This window comes from Calypte anna, chromosome 6 (assembly GCF_003957555.1).
Source record: "Calypte anna isolate BGI_N300 chromosome 6, bCalAnn1_v1.p, whole genome shotgun sequence".
NCBI classification, from domain to species: Eukaryota; Metazoa; Chordata; class Aves; order Apodiformes; family Trochilidae; genus Calypte; species Calypte anna.
Genome location: NC_044252.1, coordinates 227501 through 235890, shown reverse-complemented (window position 1 = coordinate 235890; position 8390 = coordinate 227501). Strand labels below are relative to the sequence as shown.

The 8390-nt window shown below is 49.0% G+C and overlaps 1 long non-coding RNA gene across 1 annotated transcript in view; it reads left to right on the top strand.

The window, feature by feature from the left end:
• Positions 1-6073: 6073 nt before the first annotated feature.
• Positions 6074-8390, top strand: part of LOC115598535 — a 4499-nt gene continuing 2182 nt past the window's right edge. The window contains exon 1 of the long non-coding RNA XR_003987715.1: positions 6074-6182. This is a non-coding gene — a long non-coding RNA (uncharacterized LOC115598535). The remainder of the gene's footprint in view (positions 6183-8390) is intronic.

Here is an 8390-nt window from a genome sequence, read left to right as displayed (position 1 = left end):
TGTGAAGGGTACATTTTCCTGAATCAGATTTCTGAGGACCATCAGTCAGTGGTATCTGCCTATCTTGGAGCTGTAGGCATGGGCAAAGCAGGTGACCCCCTGACAGCAGAGCTCCTCTGCCTTCCCTTCTCCAGCAGCAGGATTATTTCCACACAGGCACGGCAGGCACTGGGAGGAGATTATGGGCCAAGCACTTAAACTCGTCCACCCTGGTTTAGCAAGAGCCCCACAGCTGTGGATTGTCTGATGCCAGCACATAAACCAGATGGACAGAGTGGATGGAGAGAGGCCAAGCTGGGATGGAAAGCACAGTGTGCCCTCCTGTCTTAATGGGCTTCTGGAAGATGGAGTAGCACGAGCTGGAAAGAGACTTCAGCTGCAGAGCTCTCTGTGCTCAGGTACTGGGGAACAGCATCTACTGCTGTCTGTGGGGCTGCAGCTGTGGCTCCTGGGGTCCCCTCCAATGCTGCAGGAAGATGAGTGGTACCCTGGGTGCTTGCAGGAGGGTGGGTGCTTCATGGCTCCCCTGGAGAGCAGAACCTCTGGAGTTGTATTGCTCCACAGGACACAACTGCAGGTGCCAGTCCTGGTGAGATGGTAGCAGGAAGATGAAGCCCACCCAGGTGGCACAGGACAGCCATGGGTCAGTGCTGCTGGACAACATCTCCTGCTTTCATGCTTTTAGAAGGGGCCAGGCCTGAGTGTTCCTCCAGCACCCTGTGACTAGCAACTACCTGGGTTAGCAACCAGATCAGACTCTCACTGTGCCAGGCACTGTATGTATACAAGTCTGATGAGATTTGTGTCCAAAAAACAGCTTTCTCTCATCATTAACAGGACATCATTTTATGGATGGACTGTCAAAAAAGGCTGTGAGAAAACCACAAGTGCTTCAGTCCACCCTGAGACTGCCCAGGGTCTCCAGAATTAGGAATAAATTCTTCACCATGAGAGTAGCAAGATACTGGAATAGGTTTCCTAGGGAGGTTGTGGGTGCCTGGAGGTGTTTAAGGCCAGGTTGGATGAAGCCTGGTCTGGTGGGAACTGATGTGGATGATCTTACAGGTCTTTTCCAATCTGAACTATTCCACGAAGTGTTGGGGAAGTGAAGGGGAGTTGGATCTTGATGGGCTTTAAGATCCCTTCCAATCTAAACCATTCAGTGATTCTATGATATGGCAAGGAGTAGTGGTTTTAAGCTGAAAGAGTCTAGATTTAAATTGGACATAGTGAAGAAATTCATCACTACAAGGCTGATGAGGTATTCTCCCAGGTTTCCCAGGGAAGCTGTGGCTGCCTTATCCCTGGCAGTGTCTCAGCCCAGGTTGGATGGGCTGGTGGGAGGTGTCCCTGCCCATGGAGGACATTTGAAAGTAGATGATCTTTAAGATTCCTTCCAACCCAAAGCATGTGATGGTTCTGTGATCAGGGCAAAAGACTTAACTTGGATTTGTCCTAGTCTTACACCCTAGCCCCATGACCAGAAACTGTGTCCAGCTCTGGTGTGTGGCTATAGCAGGCTTCAGGGTACTTGGAGTTGGGGTATCCCAGCTTTACTGGGAGATGAGCCTCTCATCACTGCCACATGCAACTTGCTGGAGTCTGACTCAAAATAAAGGCCAATTTGCTTGCAGGTCTGTTTGGGAAGGAACTGCTGAACACTCCTGCAGTGTGCTGGAAAATCACCCCTGCTGGGAAGGGGTACTGTGCATCCTCATGACAGTCAGTTTATGGGGTTCAGTGTGGAGGGGTGGATCAGGGTGTGCTTGCCAGGCTGGTTGTGGCTGGGGGGGAGTGTGCCCCATCAAGGTGTGCTCCCCACCTCTCCCAGTTGTCCTCCTGCCATCTCCCCAGCAGCCTGGGCTGGTAATAGCCCACACGTTACGGTGGCCAACCTGCAGAGAGAGAGCCAGAAAAAGTTAATGTGGAGTTCTGGTCCACTCCCAGGATGCATTTGGGCTGCAGCCCATAATGATATGTATAATTGCGAAGGCCTGCCAAAAAAAGCAGGCTGGATTTAATTGAGTCAACACACTGCTATTAATAATAAAATGGCAGAGACTTTGCTATTAATCACTTGTGCTGGCTTTATCGCAGGCAGTCTCGGCTATCTGGCTACCAAACAAGACCTTTAAAAAAAAAATGGTGCAGTGGAAAACTTACTAGTGGGAATACACCTGCTAGCAAAATAAACCATGTAAACAAAATGTTCCTTGCAGAAGAATGTACTTTCTAAAGGAGAAGCCTGTCTGGGAGGCAAATGGGATTCTGTCAAACACCTGTGTCCTACAGAAAAGTCATCCTTTTGTAGGAATAGATCACTGGAGGATGCACTTGGGAAATGCTGCCTCTTTGGAAAAGGTTGTGCTTGATAAAGGACTTTGTACGGGATGGGGATTCGGGGAGAAATGAATCCTCCAAAGGGAGGTGTAATGGAGGCTGGTGCAGAGAGGTGGCAGGAATAGAGCACAGCCCAGAAAGGTATGGATCTGTTCCCAGTGAATGGAAAACACTGGATCCACGGAGGAACTGAAGGAAAAGGGAAACCAAAATTAAAACCATGCCTAAACTGTAGCCCTCCTTGTAGAGGGTTGGGTGAGCTGTGGTGTGTCAGGGTGGCTGTGAGTGGGATGTGGCCAGGTAGCAAAAAGGTCTGAAACCCAGGAGGAAGGGAACAGGCTTGAAAACAGTGCTTCTGAGCAGGGAACATGATGTGTCTGTGGGCAGAGCCAAAGGATGTAAAGCAGGAAGAAAAATCTAACAAAACAGATGCATTGTGGAGCTTTTAGGGAAAGAGCTTGTGAGGCTTTAAAAAAATGGCTCTTCTAGCAGGGGACTCTTCTCCTTCTGGAAGGGGAGAGTCCCCATGCTTTCCACATCTGAGAGGGCTGGAGGAATGGATTGTTTCTTCTCTTGCAAGTTTTCCTGCACAAAGGGATACATTTTCTGTGCACCAATGAAAAAACCCCTGTGTGTATCTTACACTAACTAGCCAAACAAAATAAATGATCTAACAGGCTAGAAGGCCTCTTTCTTTCTGCTATGAATTGACAAGGTCTGTAAATGAATGCAAACATTATCCCCCAGAAAGAAAGAGAAAAAAAGAAAGAAATCAACAAGAAAAGGAAAAAAAAAACGACAGAAAAAAAATTTATCCACTTCCTGCTGTTTTCCTTTCCTGCCCGTAAAGTGAGTGTCTTATCCTCAGAGAAATTCACTTCATTGTTAGAAATAGCCGAAATTGGCTTGCAACTAGTAAAGATGCCAAGAATTTGCACCTTGCTCTGTGACCTAAAGCAAAAATGACATGAACATTGACAAATTTGACAAGGAAATTTGTGCAAAAAACAACTTCTATTTGGCTAGCCAAGCAGCAAATATGTCGGATGATATGCTTTATTAAGCAATCCATTTTTCAGCAATAGCTGCACCATCTGCAAAGGTTAGTGTGCATCAGGCTTTCCACAGAATTTCATCTGCGTCTGCAGCTAGGTGCAACACACGACCACATTTTTCATGTACATACAATTTTGGATGCAAATAGAATACTTGATGAAAGAGGTGACCTTCCGGACTGACTTCCCCCATGCAGTAAAGTCACAGGCACAGAAGCAGCTGAGAGAAACAGATCTCTGCTTGGAGGGGGAGGAGGAAGGAGTGGGGGAGAGGAAGGAGGGGAAAGGGAGGAATAAAAAGAGGAGGAAACTTCAGGAAAAAGTCCTTCCCAAAGATCTGCTTTGGCACCTGGCATAGCAGGGACTCTTCACTGGTACCAGTCAAAGGGGAGTGGGAACTGTTGTGCCAGGTAGCTGCAGTTTTCTTCTGGATGGTGTCCATCTCTCCCCATCTTCTGGGTTTATCTTGTGCAGCTCCTGCTGCTGCATTATCCAGACATCCTTGACTTCTGTTTTGCCTCTTGCATGGTTTGCATTCCAGACTTGGCATCATTTAGAGGTGGGTCGTTTGCCCTCTTGCCACTGCCTGGGGCTGCTGGATTTCCCACTGAACATCGTTGCTGTGTGGGATGGATTTTCTAAACCCAAGGAGGGGAAGCCTTGCTTTCAATTATTAGTTGCAGGTATTTGTTTTCTGCTCTTTTTGCTCCTTTTTATTATTACTGTGACTGTTTCCTGGTGGATGGATATGGTCCTTTTGTGTCCTGCCTGCCCTACATGCCGTGGAATCAGCTCTTCTCCAGTCCCCAGTCTTCTTCCCCAAGTGTGCGCTGTGCACATGGCTCCCTACGCCTCATTGGTGGTGGCTGGTTATAAATTCATGTTCTCAATCCCTACTCAGGGTAGCTGCAGTTGGATGCCATCCCAGTGCCTCTCAGCTGTCCCTGGTCCACTGGAAAGTGGAATGTGCCGGTCCGTGCTGCGCGGTCCTGCGGGGAGAGCCTGGTCCAGAGCAGCTTGGAGCTGCATGGAGTGGAGCTCATTAGCAGGACATGGTGGTGTCTGGTGACACGGTGGTCCAAGAAGGCCTCATTAGGCACAAAATGTTTGCTGTGGCTCTCTGAGATTTCCTGGTAACTTAAGGAATTCAGGCACAGTTACAGCAGGGAGGGGGGCATGGGAGGGATGGGGAGCAAAGTTGCTGTCCCTGAAGGCTGTCTCCCATCTGTGTCCTTTGGAGGAGCAGACCCTGGATGAAGCCTTTTGGCTCCTCTTACCTAGCCTAGAATCCTTGGTACCAAGATGCAGATGGGACTGGCAAGGCCTGGCAAGCACACTGTCCCCTGGTTGGCTGCTAAGTGGTGTTAAGTGATGAATGTTAAACTTAACAAGGGGACTTAACAGATTTACGTAAGGATTTTACTGCCTGCCAGGTATAAATGATGGAACGGCTTTGATCTTTAGGGGGATCAGCACTGGAAGTGATTTAGGCTGAAGTTAATAAAACTGCTTTAGACTGTACTCTGTGGTCCCGCAGGCTGAGGGAGCCCTAGTGGTCACTTGACTGCTCCGAGTGAAAATTGTTCACATTTATGAGGGAGATCAAATCCCACTGGCATTAACTGTGTTTCCAGCTGAATAATAAATGGTATCTTCCAAGAGTCCTGCAAGTCCTTCCCTATGTGTGCTGCAGGTGTGCTGGAACCACCAAGTTCTTACCCACAGATGCAAAAAAAGGGTAGACTTGGGCTACTTGCTTTATTAGCAAGCATAACCTCTCCATAACCTCTAAACCATGTCTGATCCCTTTGTCAGTTTGTAGCATGTCACAAGATGGTGTTGTTGCCATCAAGTGGGACTCTGGGTGTGTTTTTATCTTTGGAATTTGCTGGCCAGCAGTGACAAGTAAATGCCATAAAGATAACATTTCCTTGGCTTCATGGTGGGCTTTGCCATCAATGACCTCTAGAAGGGGGATGTGGCAGTTTTTATGAATGGTCCTGTATTGTTTTTCTCCATCACAATGCATCCTAAGAAAGTTCCCCATGAAAGAGAAAATTCTAATATTTAATAGAAAATAATTACTGCCTCTCAGGAATCTCAGCCAGCCCTGCAGTGTAATCATGGGTATTTCCAATGGGCATTTCCAAGGCGTTCCAGGATGAAATGGTGGGATTGGCTGGGTGCTTGGATGCTGCTGGAAACAGGATTTTTGCAGCCCATGCCAGTGCAGGTGAAGAAGTGGCTCTTTTGTAACGAGGGGAGAAGTTGATGGGATCTCCTGGCATCCCTGTATCAGCCCAGCTCATTAGGTTTACACATGAGGTCAAATTCCATCAGTTAATTGTGTTTGCAGCTATGAAGCAACCAGGCCTTCCCTGCATGCCAGGGGGTCACACTGTCTGCTGGAGTCACCAGGCTCTCCCTCCATGGGCACACATGGCTGGAAGTCACCTGCCTCTGCTGTAGGGTTTTCTAGTCCTCCTGCCATTTCCTAGAAGCTCTTTAACAACTATCAGAATGCCTTCTGTCTGCTTGGTAACAAAGCAAGTAGCCTTTCAGAGACCTCTCTAGAAATCAGTGATTGGCAGCCACTGAAATTGAATTAGTAGTGACTCAACACTGGTAGAAAAAAAATGCTTTTTTGCTTGTTTTGTTTTGTTTTGTTTTTCAGCCCCGTGCACTGTTAGTGATGAAACTCTGCAGCGCAACAATTTGATGAGACCTTCATCTTGGGAAGAGCTGGGCTGTTCCAGGCAGACCACGAGGACATCCTGAATTACAGAGGTACAGTCATGCTGGGATGGGGTTTGCTCCATGGCAGAGCCAGCTGGAAACTGCCAGTGAGGGGGAGGAAGTTGCATGAAAATCTCGTTACTGGTACCTTGTTGTATAATTGCCTCTTGCAGAGTTTGGGTTTTTTCCTGAATTACAGTCCCTGCAGGAGACAGGTTACTTACTCAGACAGAGCACTGGCTGGGCAGCCTGGTATTTCCTGCATTCTTCCTTCCAGGGATCCTCTAATAGCCCTGCAGCCCAGCTTTGTCCTGCTATTGTGTCTCGCTGCCAGGATGGGCTGTGTCTGAGATTGTCATGGGATTTCTGCAGACAGCTTCTGGGGGGATTTTCAGAGCCCCCCAGCACACTCCTCCCACTCCCCACAGTGACTGCTAAACCCCCCGGGGGCCGAGGGTCACCTCTCACTTTACATGGGATAAATTGATAATGACACGATGAAATCAGTCATGATGAAATGGCTCCATTTTGATTACAAGGAGAGGAGATTTGGGATCCCCGTTTCTGTTCGGGTGCCTCAGGAGCTGTCCTTACAGCACAGGGGTGTTTTTGCCAAGGTTTCCAGCAGCCTTTTGAAGCATGAACTCGATGCTAGACTCAGCAAGCTGTTTGCAGAGGTTTTTCTGTGCATTTCCAGAGTTCTTCATGCAGCAGCCTGCCTGTTCCCTGGGGCTGGGTTTTTGTGGGGCTGCAACTGCTGTGTTGGAGAATGAGGGGAGTGAAACATGTCCTGAGTGATCTGCCATGGCTGGGATTCCTTCCTCATCCACCCCTCAGTGTGGGTGAAGCAGTAGTTTGGGAAGCAACCCTAGATTTGTAGTAATTTGTTTGTGTGGCTCCTAATCTCTGTCTTGTACTACCTCGTCTGACTAAGAGCTAGTTTCCAGGTTTTTTTACTCCTTTGGAAAAGATGCCATTTTTCCCTGGAAGTCTGGGGAAACCAGGCACATTGTACCCTGAGACTCACTGAAGCCCCTGCTCGCTGTTTCTGCTGCCCAGAGACTTGCCCAGGCTGCAGTGAGGTGTTGGAGCCCTAAGGTACTGAGGGTGTCTGCTGATTTACACCACTGGTCAGATAGAGAGCAGAGAACCCTCCAACAGGGTCTCTTTAAACAGAAACCACAGGCAGGTATTTCAGCCCACTTAGCTGAGCATTCAATTATGGCTTTTGCTACAGAGTAAAACCAGTTTTTCCAAAGGACACCGGTAGCAGCCTCTTAAAAAAGGAGTCGTGGCCCCTCCCCAGTGACCTTTCCTTGTCAACTGCAACATGCTGTGATGTTCCTACACAATAGGGAACACTCTGGTCTCTGTGTACTTGGCAAGGGAAGAAATGGCTTTTTTAATCTCATTGCATGAATTATTGGCAAAACGTTTGAAGTGGCTCCAAGATTTCTCTCTGACTGACTTGCATTTTCTCAGGAGATTTGTGTAGTTTGGGAGTTTGGAACGTGTAACTGAGTAACTGGGGGAAAGCATTTGCTACCACCTTTCGAGAGGCTGCTGTGTCCTTGCAGAAAAACCACTTCATCTGCCACGTCCCCGTCCCCTGGCAGAGGACAAGGGAGGTGCCATGTCCCTCAGTAGGATGCTCACCCCTCCTGTGGCATCACCCCAGCCAGGATGGGACACGGGGCAGGCTCTGCCCTCCCAGTCCTTGGGCAAACACCAGCCTCTGCCAGTGCTTCCCAACACAGCCTGCAGGGACAGAACATGGAAACTCAGGCAGCAGCAGCAGGTCAGGCACCCGGGAGGAGCCAGAGGTGGGATGGAGACCTCTGCTCCTGCCCTACAACCTCCTCATCCCCGGGGTATAGGGAGGGACACCTCCTGTTGGTAGCCAGCCTGTTTCTTTTTGCCTACTGCCACCCTGGGCTTGCTGATGTGGCTCTGCCAGGGACCAGGTATTGTTCTAGGGATCCCGTGTAGGCCACATCCATCCCCTTTGTGGGAGCATCATAGAATGGCTTGGGTTGGGAGGTGCTGAGCACAGTGAGTGAGGGGCTGTCACCTGCAGGGGATGGCCACCTCCCCTCCCTCAGTGCTCAGCTTCCTTTTGCAAGATGAGAGCAGAGGGAGTGTGCCAGAACCTGCCAAACTGCTGCTGGGGAGACTGACGGGGAGTGACAGAGCCTGAAACTGTCTGGCAGATTGTTTGTTTAATGGGGGAAAATGTTTTCCTGACACTGGTGGAGCACT